Source organism: Rhopalosiphum padi, chromosome 3, assembly GCF_020882245.1.
Source record: "Rhopalosiphum padi isolate XX-2018 chromosome 3, ASM2088224v1, whole genome shotgun sequence".
In the NCBI taxonomy this organism is placed as follows: domain Eukaryota; kingdom Metazoa; phylum Arthropoda; class Insecta; order Hemiptera; family Aphididae; genus Rhopalosiphum; species Rhopalosiphum padi.
The window spans coordinates 1983162-2003189 of NC_083599.1; the positions used below are offsets into that span (position 1 = coordinate 1983162).

Below are 20028 nucleotides of genomic sequence, written 5' to 3' on the forward strand. Positions count from 1 at the left end.
GGATTCATTTTTTCCCCCTCTAAAAGTAAATGCATAAAATATAACCTCAATTCAAACAGCATTCATAAACTCTACCTTAATGATATTCAAATTCCGTTTCACAACTCTATCCGAATACTTGGAATGATATTTGATAGCAAACTAAACTGGAATATGCATCTTAAACATCTAAAAACCACATGCAAGACTAAAATGAATATTATAAAAACTCTCGCCCACCATACATGGGGAGCAGACCAAACGTCCTTGATCAACATATACAAATCATTAATTTTATCACAAATTAACTACGGATCCCAAATTTACAACACAGCCAAGTCTAGACACCTCAGAATCTTAGACCCTATACATCATGAGGGAATACGCCTCTCTATAGGCGCCTTCAGAACAAGCCCCACAGAAAGCATTTTATGTTTTTCGGGAGAAATGCCTCTCCAATTCATAAGAGACAAAAACACACTTTTATTCTGTATAAAAAGAAAAACTACTCCTGAGCACATAGGCCATACAGCTCTTTTCAAAAATAAAAACCCAATTATCAACCGCAATGTAACGAAAAAACTCACTACAATACAGGACATATACTCAAACCTATGCATTAAAATGAATATTTATACCTCGGTCGAAGAAAAAATCATCTTCCAAAAAACTCCTCCATGGATATGGAACTTTAAGCTCTCGACAGAATTACTCACACTCAAAAAACAAGAAACTAACCACAAAATAATAATGTCTAATTTTTATGAAATTATCCAAAACAGATTCCCTACTCACATTCAAATCTACACTGATGCTTCAAAATCTGAGCACGGAGTCGGTTTCTCAATTATCCACAACCAAACGATAATTCAACACAAGCTCCCTGAAATAACAAATATATTTACCGCTGAAAACTTTGCAATTCTTGAAGCAATCAAATTAGCAAACTCACTTCAAACAAATAACTTTTTGATTATTAGCGATTCCCTCAGCGTCCTAACAGCTCTAAAAAACCCGTGGCCTAAAAATGAAATCACCCAAAAAACTCAATCGGAACTAATAAACACCCAAAAAAACATAGAATTCATGTGGGTACCTTCCCATGTAGGCATAAAAGGAAACGAAATGGCCGACGACGCAGCCTCACTAGCTAGTAAAAATATAATCAATAACACCATTGATAAAATATCTTCCATGGACATCTTCACTTCAGTTAGACATAAAACCCTCAAGTCATGGCAACATCACTGGGATTCCATTCCTCCAACCAACAAACTTAAGCACATTAAAAGTTCAGTGAAACAGTGGTACACTCCCCCGGAACTCAGCCGTCGACAAAACATTGCCATCAACCGCATAAGAATCGGCCACACATTTCTTACACATTCCTTCCTCATCAGTAAAGAACAACACCCTATATGCAACATATGCCAAACTCGCATCACTATAAAACATATCTTCGAAGAATGCCCAATGTGTGAACCAACCCGCACTCTTCTCAACCTCCCACGCAACATCAAAGAAGCTCTCAACGAAGAATCAACTTATAAAATCATCAAATTCATCACTATAAACAACCTTATAAACAAAATCTAATTTTAATTCAAACCCAATGTAAAGTCATTAATATTATTAAGCATTGTTAGTATTTATATATTGTAAACATATTTCATAATTGTTCATATTCTTAAGCAGCTTAAAAAATGTTGGCTAATAACCCTAGCAGTTGAAGCCTGTAAATCTTTAAATAAAAAAAAAAAAAAAACAAGAGTCGAAAAACTAACAAGTGGCTAGAACGTAATTATCATCAGCTATCTATAGATTATGGTGACATCGAATATGAGGAGCTAAGTAGAATATTGAATTCTTTAAAGTCTACATGCATTTACATTAATGGTGAACAGAAAAAACAACTTATTATGGAGTTTATACTTCACGTTACAATCATCAATATTGAAGACTTGGGCTGTTCTCGACAGGAACAAATTTGTGATGAAGAAACTCCTTCTGAAAACCTTGCTGTATTTTTCATAAGGATTTAAATCCTAAACAATGTACATTTTATAAAGTATTTGTTATAAGAAAATGGTTTATAAATAATTCTTAACATTTATATTTATAAACTATATATTTATTTAATAAACATGGAAACATTATTTTTTAACAATGTTTTTTTTTTTGACAATATTTTACATAGGTTATTTATTAAAATATTTAGGTTTCCGTGTATCTCACCCATCATTAAATACAATAATTTTCATAAAACTTAATATCCGATATCATTCATCATAGCAATCATCTCTGCTTCGACCCGCTCAAGTTCCTCGGCTTCTCTGTAAAAAAAAAAAAAAATAATTAATATACACATATATAAATTCATTTTTTATTTAACTCACTTTATACGATAATGTCCATAAGCGAGGGAATGAACCTTATCTTCTAAGACACACCTCTTATCGTCATAACTATTATAAGTTAGTTTCGTGGTCTTAATCATCATCAGATTATAATTAAATGAACGGATAGAGACATTTTCTCTATAAACATTCAAACTAGCGTCCCCGAACAAACACCGCCGGTGATCTTCGAATGTCATATGATTCCTTACCACATGTCCTCGGATACCTTTGGCTTTGATATTCTCCTTGCCATCGATTTTGTAAGTATAAGACTTGGCCCTCAAGGCACAAAACTCGGTCATTATCTGACCATCTGTTTCGTCGGAAAAGAAACCGGGGACCTTATTGCGCTCGTTTATATGACAAGGGTGGTCTTGCGGTAAGTTAGCCGTATCCATTCGATCGAGGAGGATGGGGTTGTTAAGCAAGTCCTCGTAAAAATCATCAGTATATATATATGATACACCAGCGAATCTAAAACATAAATAAATATAATTTATAAATATGAATGAAGCTTATATATGTATAAATAAATATATTTCTATATTTTTTTTTATGTGTGTGTGTGTGTGTGTGTGGTGGATATATATATATATTTACCCGTGTCGGTATACATAAGGTTGATTTTTTCTCCATAATGTTTTTGCATCACGGTGTAATGATAATCATACATTAAATACTTAGATATATCGAGGACTGCAAAACCTAAATTAAAATAATAATAAATAAATATGTATATTTAATGTAAAATACTAAATATAAGTTAAAATAAATACCTATATATATATAGGTTTACAAAAATTGATGATTTTATTTTCCAATGAGACTGCGAAAAGATTGTCGTTGTATGTTGTACAATCTTTGAAAATACTTTTATTGATCAGTTTTTGTAAACGTTTATCACCCACCACTAACTCCATTTTCATCCTCCTCCTCATAGATTCCATCGTCTTTCCTATAAAACAATAATAAATAAATAGTATTTTTCAAAAAAAAAAAAAAAAATGTCAAATTTTTAAACTTTTATTAAGTAACATACCAAAGACAGCGTTGTTCATGAGTTTGAAGAACTCCCTCTCAAAGGTATTTTTTGCTTTCTTCCTCATCTCGGTATTCATGGTAATATACTCGCCTAACCATGGAGACTGTTTGAATTGTACAACTCTATGCACTGTTATGAACCCCTGTCTGTATGCTATACCCAGAATAAGATATAGTTATAATATAATATAATATAGTATAGTGTGTAAGCATATTAACATGTGAACCGATAGAGTGACACGGTTTTAGGGAATTCGCTGTGTGGACAGTTTTGAGCCCGAGCGAGCCCCTACCGTGTCTCGCTGTCTGTGTAAAATTTTGTGTAGTCCTGGCGGACCATCGAGCAGAGCCTCTGTTATTTTCTTAAGTCTAACAATTATTCTGTGTAACTAATTTCTTTTAAAATTGATTATATTAATAAAGTATTAGTGATAACTTAAACACCGCGTATTTATTACTAACGAACAAACTCGGTTGTGGAGACGTCCATAACATTTTTGGTGGCAGCGGTTGGATCCGTAGATTCCAGTTCGTTAAACAATAAGTTAGTAAATGCCGTGTAATTTTGAGTTAAAGTAAATCTATGCTTATAATATAATTAAATACAAGAAGAAATTCTGAAGAAGAAAATCCGAAGTGTCTAGAAAATCCAAAACATCGAAGTATACAGAAACTCCAGTTTACAAGACGACAAGGAAGTGAGCTCGCAGTACCGCTGTACACGTAGCGCCGCCCAAACTAATGGTTAGTAGCGCATGCACTCACACGAACGCGAATCCGAAATACGAGCATCACAGCCGCCGCGTCCGTTGTTCGTGGTACCGCTGAAATTTATAAGCGCGCACACACACACGCAAACGACGCATAATACACGCACCGCCGCCGCCGTGTCGATAGTGCCGCCCGAACCGAACGACACTCACTTACGCACGCACGCATTTGCCGTGTATGCTAGTTACGAAAACGGACGTCTGTGCTGCCGCCGAATATATATATATATATATATATATTATAATATAGTACCAGCAGCTGATAGCCGCTGAAAACACTGATATCCAGTGCACGACGCTCGTAATCAGCGCCGCCGTGAAGTGTAAATAAACAACACGACTCGCGTTAGCGGTTCGAATTCGTGATAAGCGTTAAATTTAAAAAATACGCGATCGTCGTTATCAAATAAATACGCGACCGTTGTTTATTAACGACAAGTCGTAAGCAAGCAGAGAAACCCACTACAGGGTGTAGTGGTCCCCGCGCCAGCAGTTTCGGGGCTAGCGAACGTCGATTCCACAAGCACAGTCGAAGAGGAAAGTCGTCGTTAACATCCAAGGAATTCGAGCCAAGCCAAGCAGAACATCAGTGCAGATCATTTGAGAATCCAGTAGAAGTGTTAAAAAATCAGTAAATATAAAAAAAAAACTTGGCAAGGATCATTTTAACTGCACTTCTATGAGAGTCTATACTTGTAGATTCTCTACCAAATCTATTGCATCAAATCCTCCAATAACTGAAGGAAACCCGGATCAATCAAGTGTCCGATATTCATTCGGACCCAGAGAAGAGACAATAGGATTGGAGGCTGCTCTAAAACTCTTGCCAGGCTCGTTCAGTGGAGACAAGCAGGAGGAGTTAGAGATATTTTTGGAAAAATGCGAGTTTGCGTTAGCATGCGCGCATGACCATGTACAGGCTCGACTACTCCAAGGAATACAAGTTAGACTGACAGGGAAAGCCCGTCAGGCAGTCAAGTTTAAGGAGATAAGACACTGGGCTGAACTAAAGGAAGCGTTAAAGTCTGCATTGGAACCGCAGAGGATGACCACATATCTGTTCTCGGAGTTGTATTCGACGAGACAGAAAATCGGAGAAGACGTAACAAACTACGCCAACAGAATTGCGCTAGGAACAAGCATCAAGAAGCAAAGCATCCAAGTCTTTGTAGAGGGACTAGGACCTTTAAAGAACTTCATAAAGGCGAGGAATCCATTAACATAAGACAGGGCCATACAAGCAGCAAGGGAAGAAGAACGGGTCAGAAACTCGCAAGAGGCAACAAAGAAGTTATATGGGCGCCTCACCAATCCACGAAGAAACCCACTTGTTTTCACTGCAATAAAGTCGGTCATATGGCGAAGGACTGTAGGAGCAAACCGACGACGACAAACTCAAAATCTTTTTCCGCAACGGCAGCAGTTAGAAGTATTCAATGTAACTACTGTAAAAAACCAGGGCACATGCTGAAAGATTGCCGTAAAAAGAATTATGTAAACTCCAAAAAGGAAGGCAACCAGCAGGAAAACCAGCAGCAACCGGCCGCCAGCGGTGGGCGCCCGGTGAGCGAGTTAAAAAACACCGGCAACGACAGATCCTCTACTTCAAAGCAGAATTAGATGAAGATCATCTAACCTGCCACATTCAACAGACCATCAGCAAAAAATCGAAGCTACACTTAGACTCTGGGAGTGAGCTTAATTTAATAAAAATATCTTCCCTCGCAGATCAGACTATCGTGTATGAAGACGTCATATATCAGCTGAAGGGCATTTATGACCAGATAGTACACACAATGGTACAAACACAATTGGAACTATTTATCGAGGATAAAACTATAGTTGCAATGTTCCAAGTAGTTCATTCTGCATTCCCAATCCCAAACGATGGTATCCTTGGACGGCCATTTATGGTGGAAAACAAAATCATTCTGAATTACCAGACTAATGAAGTCATTATTCCTGACGGGGCTGAAATAGTGCTACAACCTCGCACTGAAACCCTCGTAGGAATAGAAGCAGGGAATCACGCGGAAGACAAAATCATCATCATTGAATGTCAAGAAATCACGAAATCAGTCTTGTGCAGTAACGCTGTAACCAGAGTACAAAACAAAAGGGTGTTAGACACACTCATCAACCCAACCGAAGAAACGATAAGGCTAAAGACGCCCAATTTAAAGGAATTGGTCCACGAGGAGTTCAGGGATGCTCTGATCCATTGGGTACAAGTCATGGATCAACAAGAAGAACCGATCATCTAAATTCAGAGGAAAAGGGATCATTAGTGGCTATCTATCAAGATTACTCTGACATATTCTTCTTAGAAGGAGTTCGGGTGACAGCAACTACAGCAAATACACACGGAATCAAAACCTCAGAAGCGGTATCGCCAATTCACGTGAAGCCCTACTGTTTACCATAAAGGCATAGACACGAAATTACGGACCAAATGGAGACCCTTGAACGGGAAGGTGTGATTACAGCTAGTGAATTGCCTTGGAACGCTCCACTCCTAGTAGTCCCGAAGAAACCCGACGTCAATGGCCAGGTTAAATACCGTGTCTGCGTGGATTTTCGCCGACTTAATGAGGTTACGATAGGGGATGCTTTTCCACTTCCGAACATCGTGGATATTTTGGACCAACTAGGGAGGTCAAAATATTACAGTACCTTGGATTTAGCCCATGGGTACCACCAAATCCCGATGGATCCCTCCGACCATAGCAAAACGGTGTTTTCTACAGACCAGGGACACTTCGAATTTCAGCGAATGCCATTTGGTTTGAAGGGAGCTCCAGGGACATTCCAGAGGCTCATGAATAAAGTACTAATCGGTATAAATGGAATCAAAGCATTCGTATATCTAGATGACATAATCATCTATGCAAAAGATCTAAATGATCATTCACAGAAAATCACAGAGATTTTTCAGAGACTCCGCAAATACAATCTCAAACTTCAACTACTGAAATGCGAATTTCTCCGAAAAGAAGTCAATTATCTCGGACATCAAATCACTGACGAAGGAGTCAAGCCAGATCCTTAGAAGATAAGTTGTGTGAAACAATTTCCAATTCCAAGAAATGTGAAAGAGGTTAAGTCATTTTTAGGACTTTCAGGCTACTACAGAAGTATTATTAGAAACTATGGGCAGATCGCTAAGCCACTGATCTCATTGTTAAAAAAGGACACAACGTTCAGTTGGAGTGACCTTTGCCAAAAATCTTTTGAACAGTTAAAAGACCTCTTGACACAGGCACCAATATTACAATATCCGGACTTCTCTAAACCATTTAACTTGACTTGTGATGCAAGTGACTACGCGATCGGATGTGTACTGTCGCAAGGGCCGATAGGAAAGGATTTGCCGATAGCGTTTGCATCTCGTACTCTAAATAGAAATCAATTACAACACAACCGAGAAGGAGCTAACCAGCATAGTATGGGGAATTAAGATATATAGACCTTATCTATTAGGGCAAAAGTTTAATATAATTACCGATCATCGAGCACTAGTATGGTTGTTTAATATTACCGATCCAGGATCAAGACTCACTCGTTGGCGCCTCAAGCTGGAAGAGTATCAGTACACTATCCATTTCAAACCAGGAGTGAACAACACAAATGCTGACGCACTGAGTCGTATTCAAACGGTAACTACGAGAGCTCAGACCTCATTGAGTCATTACAACCAGTCAGAACCTCCAGAAACTCAAGGAACCTCTTTAAAATCAGTAGACAACGAACACCTAGACCTAGAATCGAAAAGGGAAGGTGATACTGGTTATCAAGCATTTCTAGAAGCAGATGAAATTAAACTGGGTCCTACGAAGAAAATTGCCGAGCTAACAGGAGATCTGTTTTCCGTAGAGGCTGGAATCTCATTAGCACATTGTGTATCAGCAGATTTTAAAGCAAGGAAAGGAATTGCATTTGAATTCCGAACCCGATTTGGAAAAGTTAATGAACTTCGTCGACAAAAATGCCAAATAACAGAGATTGCAACAATCAATGTGAACAATCATCAGGTGTTTTATATAATCACAAAAGAATTTTTCTGGCAAAAATCAAGTTATGAAATTCTCTTCCAAAGTCTACAGAACCTCAAGTCAATCTGCGTCAAGTATAAAGTTACGCTGCTCGCTTGTCCACGTCTAGGCTGCGACCTAGATGGACTGAAGTGGGAAGTCGTACGAAATATGTTAAGGTATACCTTCCGTGACTCTCCTGTGTATATTCAGATATACACTCGCGATGAGTTAACGACAGATAACAAACTACAGATCATAAAGGAATTTCACGAAAATCCACTTGGTGGACATCAAGGTGTAACGCGCACATACAATAAAATTTCTTAGCAGTACAAATGGCAGGGTATGAGGGCACAAATCCGGAAATACATCAAGAAATGTCCTGCATGTCAAATCAACAAAACTCCAAACCGGACCATCAAAGAACCTATGGTAATAACAACTACTGCTTCGAAACCATTCGAAAAAGTATTCATGGACATCGTAGGGCCACTCAACAAGTCCTACCACGGGAATTCGTATATTTTAACTCTAATCGATGATTTTTCGAAATTCACTTGGGCGTGTGCCATGAAGAATCATGAAGCAAACACCGTCGCACAGCATTTTGTCACTCAATTTGTATGTCTGCATGGGCAACCTGAATCTCTAGTGACGGACTGTGGAACTGAATTCCTTAGTAAGGTTTTCAAGGAAGTATGCAAACTCTTAAATATCTCTCAAACATCGACCACCCCGTATCATCCGCAGAGTAACGGTAGTTTGGAGAGGAGTCACCGCAACTTAGGTGAATATTTAAGGAACTACTCTGGAAAAAATCCACAAAACTGGGATGTACATGTCCCTTATGCAATGTACTGTCATAATTCTTCAGTACACACAGCCACAGGGTTTCAACCACATGAAATCGTATACGGATATCCATTATCAATACCAAATTCGTTAAGTCGTAAGCCAGAACTTCAGTATAACTATCAAGATTATCAATGAAACTTCTTATGCAAGAAACGCACCAGATGGTAACAGAGCAACAGATGAAATCAAAACAGAAATCGCAGGAGCGATATGATCGTACAGCTGTGCCTTTGCAAATCAATGAAGGTGATAAAGTCATAGTGCAAGAAAACAACAAGTAAAGGAAAATTATCACCTAAGTGGTTAGGACCATTCACAGTGGTGGAAACTAATGCGGACTCTCCGAATGTGACCATCTTAAAAAAAATAAACATGTAAAATTACACAAAAATCTCTTGAAGAAATTTCATGAATGAAATCTAAATTGTGTTTCAGAACCTCAATGGTATGTCGTGGGCTTTCAAACTCTCAGAGCGGAAGTTTCTAAGTTACTTCATTTCCGAACTCATCGGGCTTATACTTTGAAGCAATGGGACCTCTTCGCATTTCCTACACCAATTGGGATTTCATCACTTACGTGAATCTGACAACTTATTACATGAAGTACCAAATACTCCAGAAATTCCATGATCAAACGGGCGACATTTGTATTCAATTGAAAAAAAGAGAGGGTTCGATCTTAACTAGTGCGTGTACGGATTTCATACAATCCACGGTTTTGTTCATGCAAGAAATTGAATCAAATCTCAATTCTGTCATATAAATCCTTGGGTCAGACCACAGAACCTCTGAACATCTGAACCGACAACCTCGTTGGTTGATAAATGCAGTAGGAAGGCTAGCAAACATTCTTTTTGGAGTTTGCTCCGATCAGGATGCAGAATTCTTTTACAAAAACATTGAACATCTAGCTCGTTCCGAGGATAAACATGTTCATCTATCACAGGAACAGATACGCATAGTCTCTTCAGTCATAAATAACGTAAATTCCACCATGCATGAACTGCTAACAGATGATCAGAAATTGCAGCAGAATATAAACAGAATAGAAGAACAATCAAGGCGTTCTGAGGCAACAATCAATGTATTGGAAATACAATACACCTTCCTGGAGCACACTGCAATATTGACAGTTTTCCTAAACCAATTCGCTTGGGAAACTCAAAACCTCCAATCCATTGTCAACTCAGCATTAAATGGATTGATGCATACAAATGTCTACCCCCCATCTCAATTGATTCACGAACTTAAACAAATACAACTGACATTACCTTCTACACTAGAGCTACCTATAACTGAATCTCATTTATCTATCCCGGAATTATTCCGTACATCCAAGTTAAGCGTAGTGTACATCCAACAGAATCTCGTATTTGTAACCCGTATACCCTTATTGTCAAACCTTCGGTTTTACCTGTTTCATAATATTCCACTTCCGATACTTACAAATAAAGGTAATATATTATTCATTGAACCACAAGCTCAGTACTTGGCAATAAGCGATACTAACGAATATCATTTCAGTCTAACCGACGATCAGTATGAAAAATGTGAAACATTGTTCTCTTTTAAGTTATGTGTAAATCCTGAGGCTATTAGTAAATCTAAACACCAGGATAATTGTAAGGTATCTTTGTACGATTCCCCGTATCAAACGATAGGAGCTTGTAATTTCAAATATCTGAACCTAAGTACTACAATCTGGCATAAGCTTTATCTACAAAACGCGTGGTTATATTATTGCATTTCTCAGGCAGTTACAGTAACATGCGCACAAAACTCTAGCAGAATCCTACTCAACGGTACAGGAAAAATTTAAATTTCCGATAATTGTGTTATATATAAAGAAAATCTGATTTTAACACCATCAAGAACCCTATCATCAGAAATTCATAGAGATTTCGTTCCAGAAAATCCGAATCTGCACGCAATATTAAAAATGCCAAAAATAATTAACAGCCGTGTTCCCGAGCAAATAGATACACATAAATATTTTAAAAATTTTAATCAGTTAGCTGAAGATGCTAAAAAACTGAAAGAATTATCTAAAATGTACAACGATACCAACATATTTGTAAATCCAGATCATCATTTTATTATAGTTTATTGTATTGTCATTTTAATAATAGTAATAATTCTGTACATGTTGATCAAATATAAGTGTAATCTACCTCGACTCTACAGACCGGAAATAGCAGAACCTCAGAATGTAGCAGAGTATGTACAATCCACACACTCCCTTACAAAATTCTAAAACTTCAGAGCATCAGAACTCACGGATGAAGTGAAACATGGTGATCATTAGACCCCCATGTCTCATGTAGTCCGGGGGGTGTTGTGAACCTCTGTCTGTATGCTATACCCAGAATAAGATATAGTTATAATATAATATAATATAGTATAGTGTGTAAGCATATTAACATGTGAACCGATAGAGTGACACGGATTTAGGGAATTCGCTGTGTGGACAGTTTTGAGCCCGAGCGAGCCCCTACCGTGTCTCGCCGTCTGTGTAATATTTAGTGTAGTCCTGGCGGACCATCGAGCAGAGCCTCTGTTATTTTCTTAAGTCTAACAATTATTCTGTGTAACTAATTTCTTTTAAAATTGATTATATTAATAAAGTATTAGTGATAACTTAAACACCGCGTATTTATTACTAACGAACAAACTCGGTTGTGGAGACGTCCATAACAGCACCTATAATAATAAATATTATAAAACATACGATATTTGTTTATTTTTAAAAAATATTGTTACTTTTTCAACTATTAAACCGTTTTTAATAGCTTGCTGGAGGTTCCTGTAATGGACTATATAATTTTTTTTCGACTCTAGAGTCGCCATCAGCTTTTGAACTTTCGAGCCTGTAGGTATAGCGTTTTGAGGGAGAAAAGGTAGGTCATTATGTTTATCATGTAATTCCTTTGGGTATACTATATCCACTTCATAAATCCTTCCTATAGGGCAGCGGTTCCCAATTGGTGGTCCGCGGACCCCCAGGGGTCCGCGTGTTGGTTTTAGGGGGTCCGCGGTTATGTGGTTTTGTAGTAATATTTTTATTTTATTTTAGTGAAATTATTAACTTTGTAGTAATATGAAATTCCGAGTATTTATGGACTATTGAAACTCGATTATCGCGAAAAAAATAGATAAGCAATTTCATAGAAATAAATATCATTATTATCTTCACTATTACACTATTATTACTATAATTCAGAACGTGAAACCATACTGATTATTTTCTTTCCATTAACCCAGTAGTTTTCAACCTGTGCGTCGCGGCTCCCAGGGGCGTCGTTGGTTATTATTAAAGGAGCCGCGTCCGTAGTATAAACTAATAATAACATTGTAAACAATATGTTTTTATTATTATCATTATTTGTATGGGAGCCGTATATTTGATTCCAAAATCAAAAGGAGCCGTGGACCCAAAAAGGTTGAAAACCACTGCATTAACCAATAAAATATATTTCGGACATATAATTTAAAGTAAATAATCAACATTAGTATTAGTTAGTAGTCTCAGTCATTACTGGTCAGCGATTAGTGCCGTGTGTCCTTTTTTATACATTGTATTTCAAAATTAAACGAATAACCATAATGTATCAGTGGTTAAAATCTGGTTCACTTAAAAGGCCTATATGTGAAATAGAAGAAGATAATACTGTGAATGATATGAATAAAGTTCAGGTAAATAACTCATTCATTTATTTATCAAAAGAACTTTTTTACTTATTAATCTGTCGTTAAATGCGTGCATATTATGTATTGCGCAAATTATATTTTATAATTTTACACTTTATCTGTATTTTTATTGATTCAATAATAAATTTATTTTAGTGTACTGATCAACATAGTAGTTCAGACTCAAATCGCCGTAATGTAAACTCGAAGAGTACCGTAGGAACTAAAGTGAGAAAGTATAACACTGAATATTTACAATTAGGATTTACATTTGCTGGGACTGAAGATGAACCAAAACCACAGTGTATTATTTGCTTGGAGATCTTGTCAAATGAAAGTATGAAACCTTCCAAACTACGACGCCATTTTGAGACTAAACATGGCGAATTTACTAGTAAGTCGTTGGATTTTTTTGTAGTCAAGTTAGGAGAATTTAAAAAATCACAAAAAGTGATGAAATCTTCGACAAGTTTAAGTGGTAATAAAAATGCCACTTTAGCTTCATACGAAGTCGCTCAACTTGTTGCAAAATCTGGTAAGGCTCATACCATAGCCGAAGAACTAATTCTTCCTGCTGCAATTGTCCTGTGCAAAAAAATGTTAGGTGAATCAACAGCAAAGTTGATTAGTTTTGTCCCCCTATCTAATAATACTATTCAAAGAAGAATTACTGATATGTCTGCAAATATTGAAGAAACACTATTTACAAGGCTATCTACAAGTGACAAGTTTGCATTGCAACTAGATGAAAGTACTGACATAGCAAGTAAGTCATCTATGTTGGTTTTAGTCCGTTTTATATGGGAAAAACAGTTATTTGAAGATTTTTTGTTTTCATGCGAGCTCCTATATACTTCGGCAAAAGATATATTTGAAGCTATTGATAAGTTTTTTACAAATCATGGCATTAGGTGGGAAAAATGCGTTGGAATAACCACTGATGGTGCAGCAGCAATGTCAGGTTACAAAACTGGATTGTTGGGTCGTGTGAAAGAAGTTGCACCTCAAGTAAAGTGGACTCACTGTTGTATTCATAGGGAAGCGTTGGTTGCTAAACGCCTATCAGAACACATGAAAACAACTTTAGAGGAAGTAGTGAAAATTATAAACTTTATTAAATCACGACCTCTACAATCAAGGCTTTTTGAAGTCCTTTGTAAAGACATGGGAAGTGACCACGTACAGCTTATTTTGCACACTGAAATTCGATGGCTCTCACGTGGAAAAATTCTTTAGCGTTTTTTTGAGCTAAGAGACGAAGTTCGAGTATTTCTTCTCGAAACCAGGTGTGTAGGCTTGTTAACTGATTTTTCTTGGCTGTCTCGGATAGCTTACTTGGCTGATGTGTTTGAAAACTTGAATACACTAAATTTGAGTTTACAAGGAATTTATATTGACGTTTTTCACGTTGAGAATAAGATCGAAGCAACTATAAAAAAGTTTGAAATTTGGGCAATACGTGTTGAAAAGAACTCTTTCAGTAACTTTCCGACATTACAATCTTTTTTGGAATCTTCGTGTAAATGTCTATCACAGGAGTTAAAGAGTGAAATATCTGAACACTTGTTGAGCATGGCCAAAATATTAAGAAAATATTTTCATCAACCTGACCCAAATAATACGTGGATAAGAAATCCATTTCACTGTGATATTGAAAAAATAGAAAATCTCTCTGAACAGGAACAAGATGTATTAATTGATTTGGTAACTAATGGAGAGATGAAAAATATTTTCGACGATAAAAAACTAATTGATTTTTGGTTAATTGTTCAAAATGATCAAAAGCAACTGGCTGAGAAAGCTTTAAGACATTTCATCCCCTTTTGCACAACATATAGATGTGAACAAACTTTTTCTACCTACTGTTACATGAAAAACAAATATCGTAATAGGGGTACTTGTTTGTTATCGCCCCGCCAGTACGCCGTATAAAATTTATCGCCCCGCCACTCTTGTTTGTTATCGCCCCTCCAGTACATCGCATACAATTTATTGCTATTGCTAATCGTTTGTGAGCTATTTTAGAAAATGAGAAAACTACATTTTATCATTTTTATGATATAGGATATTCGTTCGTTGCTGGCATTCGTTTACCAATTCATTTACTTATTACCTACTACTGAGAAATGATGTCAGAAAAGAAGTTGCCGAAAGGAAAAAGGATTAATAATTAATAATTGGCTAACTGGTTCTAGACTACCAATACACACAATTGTCCATTTCATATACTACTGGGCCCGAGAAATGTCTTCGGTAACATTTTGTAAACGTGAACTAAATATGGGACAAAATGCTGTGGTTGATTGGAGTAATTATCTACGTGAGGTATGTGTATGGAAGCTTGAAAATAATCAAAATAAAGAAAATGGTGGTCCTGGTCTTTTTTGTGGAAATAGATGAAAGTTTATTTGTGCGTAGAAAAAATAATGCTGGGCGTATTCTGCCACAACAATGGATTTTTGGTGGAATATGTCGGGAAACTAAAGCGTGTTTTATAATCAGTGTACCAGATCGATCGGAAAAAACATTGTTACCTATAATACAAAGATATATAAGACCAGGCTCAATAATTTTGTCAGATTGTTGGAAAGCTTACAATAATTTGCAGCAAGTGGGATTCAAACATAATACGGTAAACCACACGTATAATTTTGTCGATCCGGACACAGGGGCTCACACCCAACATATTGAAAGGTTGTGGGGTTCTGCTAAATGGGGCAATAAAAAGCGTCGTGGAACTAACAGAAATTTTCTAGAATCATATTTGGCAGAGTTTATGTGGAGAACACGTCTCGGAGAACAAGACGCATTTGAAACTATCCTCAAAGATATTTCCGAATTCTGGCCTCCATTATAACTATAGATTCATAATATATTTTCTACATTTTTATACATATTTTATATTTTATACATTTTTTAATTTAAATTTTATACTATACATTTATATATTTAAAACTATTAAAATAAAATAATATTATACATTGAAATATTTTTTTTTATTTATAGAGGGGCGATAACAAACAAGAGTGGCGGGGCGATAAATTTTATACGGCGTACTGGCGGGGCGATAACAAACAAGTACCACAAAAAAGAAATATTTCACTTGTCTCATAAAGTTTGAAGGTGTTTAATCAAATAATTTTTTTTATAAATATATATTTTTTTTTTTGACAAAATTTGTTTCTATTATATTAAGAAAATGTTTATAAAATTAAAAATTAAATCATATTGAAAATAAATCGTATAAATTTATTTCTCATTTTCATAATAAAATAAAATTGAAAAGTAAGTATTTACAAAAAAGGGGTCCGCGGACCAATTAAAGTTATAGCTAGGGGTCCGTGGCTTCACACTAATTGGGAACCACTGCTATAGGGGAAGTATCGTCCAAGCCATTCAACCCCAAAAGTGACGGTTTAACCCATTAAAAACCACCAATTGGCATATATTCCCCCATCGAATAACCATACAGATTATTACCTATGAATATTTAATATTAATATTAATAAGATAGAAATTAATAAAATAGAAAAAATAATATTAATTATTATATTAAATATTTATACTTAAAATCTTGGTAAACCAACCACGATTTTTCTTTCTCAACATCATAATCGTGGACTTTCTCATGATTCGCCTTTGCGTATCACTTACTAGCTTGCACCAATCCCCCACGAATACCTATAAAATTAGAATAATTATAAAATAAAAAAATTAATAAATAAAACTTATAAATTTTTTTTTGTTTTTACCTTTTTCAAACATTAATAACATCTCATAGTCTGTCAATAGCTCCAATTTTACCATAGTCTTCTTCAACATGCAATCAAAAGACATTCCAGGGGCTGTATAGTAAAATGCGGGGTCTATGGTATAAACTTTCAAGCATACATCCCGAAAGGTTTCGAAAACGTCCGCGAGTAATAGCACATCGATTTTTAAGTAAAGATCAGAATATTCCACTAGTGTCGAACAACCAAAGTGTCGCCATACCTCCGCAGCATGGATATACTCGTCTTCTTCAATATCGCTCTCCTTTAGCGTACTAGATATACTCGTCTTCTTCAATATCGCTCTCCTTTAGCGTACTATAAAAATCCTCTTTTCTTGGTAACCTATCTTCCTCTATTTTTCTCCAACTATCCATATACTCGTATGGATACACCCCCTTCCGAGTGACGAGCGGCATATCCCCGGCGAAAAAATGTTTCTCCGTCTCACGAAATTTCTCTAGGTCCGGTGTCACGAGATTTTCAGCCAATCTGTCTAAGCTCGACGCCATGAACCTCATTGTATCGATAAATCGAATAGTGAAGGTACTACTTAAATATTTTGAAAAAGATATAAATTTCTCCTCACTATTCGGAATAACAAAAATAGTCTTAGAGTCAAAAGCGAGTTCGGTGATAATAAAATTAGAGTCGTCTTAACAACTTAAGTTGTGAAAAAAACATGGTATAAATTTAGGTTGTTTTAAAGTTAGATTGCATTTAAAACAAAGTGTCTGCCTAAATTTTCCGCTCAAATGACAATGATCTCTAACTTTATCATGTTCGGCTAAATAGCATTTACACAAATTACAATTTACATTACACTTGAAGTCTAGTAATGTTTCTTTGGCAGGCATCATGGGTAAAATCGCTTTATGCGCCCCACAAATTTTTAAATGCGCCTCAAGTCCTGCTTGTCCGTCCTTTCTATATTTACGTGTCCTATCGTCGAATGATGTGAAGCACCGTTTACAGAACACTCGACTTTCATTATGTCCAGATGATTGCGAACGAATAAGACGAGAAAAATTACTTATATAAATGTAATGGAAAATATTACCCTCAGTTATAAAAAGTAGATCGAAATGATCCACTTTCTCTTCTTCGACGACTTTGAGTGGAAACACGGTAAACGTTTTTAAGCGGTGGTTCATTATTTTTTCTAACCCGTAAACATTTATACTGACATTCGGATTATTAAGTTCAAAAATTCTTACTTCACTCAGCGGTGTTGGAGACGACAAGCCTTCAAAGTTATATTTTCCCGCGTGTTGGTGGTAGTTATTAGCGATACGACATTTATTTCTACCGGTGACATGTTTTGCCAGAACACTCCATTTAAAACAATTGTTATCGCTATTCCGTGGGTTAATCGTCCCCCGTTTGTTTTGAATACTACTCGGCAACGCTATATATGATGTACCAATTTTTGTCAAAAATGCTACATTATCTTCATTGTCATTCTCCTCGTCATCGTTTCCATCACTTTCACTTTCATTATTAATAACATTCTCACCCTCATTGGCACCCGTTACTTCCCCATCATTTTGTATGTTAAATCTATTTAAATTATTTTCTTCTTCACTCTCATAATTATTTTCGTCATTATCATCACCATCATCATTATCACCCTTACACTCGCGGAGAACTGAATAAGAACCCCCTACCATAGGCGTATACCTGTATACACTCAATAAAATTCCGTCGATGCATTGCAGCGTAAAGCCGCTACCGCGTGTTACATATACGTCCTCCTCCTCTAATAACTTAATAAATGCCTATTCTATAAAATCATCTATATTAGAATCTACAAAAATCGCCCTGGCTGATGTTTTAAACGATCTATTCTCGGACGACATTTCATCGTTGACCCTGTAGTATGTAGCCTCCAGTTTTAAATTGAATTTAATAGGATTTTTTTGTACCGCTGATTTTAAAATTGTATTTAAATCCGATTTAATTGAAGCGAGATAGGTTATATAATCATTTATATTCTGTAAATTTTTAGCGAAATAATTTACTACTATTCTACTACGCGAAGAACTTATTTCTTTAAAACCCGCTTCCTGAACTAACTCCATTCGTATCTTTTTCGAATTGTTTGTACTATCTACACGCGTACGCTTACCCCCTTTCTCAGTTATACAAAAATCTAAATAATTAAAAAAAAAAACCCAATTAATCTTCCTCACTTCTATATCTTAAATATTAATATATAATTTAATATAATTTAATATATATAAATCTTACCTTGCTCATCGCATAGTCCAGCATTCTCGACATTTTTCGAAACTTCCAAGCATATATCGTCACTTAATTTATCATCATACCACTGCTCATTTGTTTGTACAGGAGGAATAGCAGTACTTCGCATGACTTGGCGGCTATTAGACGGACCAGCTGGAGTGTTCTCCACAAATATTTGTGGTGTAATTTCTATGTACCCAGATTGATTTTGATGCCGGTGGCTAGAAGGTTCGACTTGGTTGTCTGACTCACTGACTTGTGGGGCGACCATTACCTCTGTGCATTGAACTGTGTGACGATTAGATTTACCTTAAATAAAAAGTAAAATAAAATAAATGATTATTAAAATTAAATTAACTTGTAATAAAAAAAAAAAAAAAAAAAAAATATACATATAATATTTGTAATGTACTGTACTTACCATGAATGTTTTTCTTATGACGTGATAAGTTGGACTTGTCACTGAAAGTTGATTTACACATTGAGCAAGGAATGCGCCTTTCATGCGTTTTTACATGTCTATCCAAATTATCTTTGCGGTTAAAAACCGCTGTATACTTAGCACAGTTAAGCATATTATATATTTTATTTATTTAAATTAAAATACAACAAGAATACTTGTTAAAATAAAAATAATAAAACACTTTAAAAAAATCACCGAGTTAAATATATATAATAAAAATAAATGCTAAAATGTATGTGTGTATAAGGTCAGAAGACTGTAGCACACTGACCGGGCATAGGCACTTGACAGACCAAGGTGCTGAGTATCCGTTGAGGTCAAGCATTTTTAGGGTGGTGGTAATATTTAAAACCATGGTATAGTAAAATATTATTTGGTCATTTACTATGATAAATCCGTGATCCGTATTATATGTCCGATTATTTTGGGTGATATTTTTTCTGGGAGAAATAGTTGTTATGTTTTTAAAGATTACGAACCCATAATTCTCCTTACAACATGGGTTGATACAATTCGACCAGCTAACAATAGGTAATGTTCATCATCTAATGTACCGTCAACAATAAATAACGATCGCCGTCTAAAAGGGTTCTACAAATATGTGTCATCAACAATAGACAATGATCACCGTCTAACTGGATTCTCAAGGCAACTAGTGGTATATTTATAAATAATATTATAGATCGAAAATAAGACAAGTATATTACAGGAAAAAAAAATATATATTACCAAAAATAATATTTAAATTATAACATAGTAAGTTGTTGAGACCCCTTTCCCACC

At 35.8% G+C, this 20028-nt stretch overlaps 1 pseudogene; it reads right to left on the reverse strand.

Annotated features, from left to right (window-relative positions):
- Positions 1–2182: 2182 nt before the first annotated feature.
- Positions 2183–16222, reverse strand: LOC132926644 (uncharacterized; annotated as a pseudogene).
- Positions 16223–20028: the final 3806 nt, after the last annotated feature.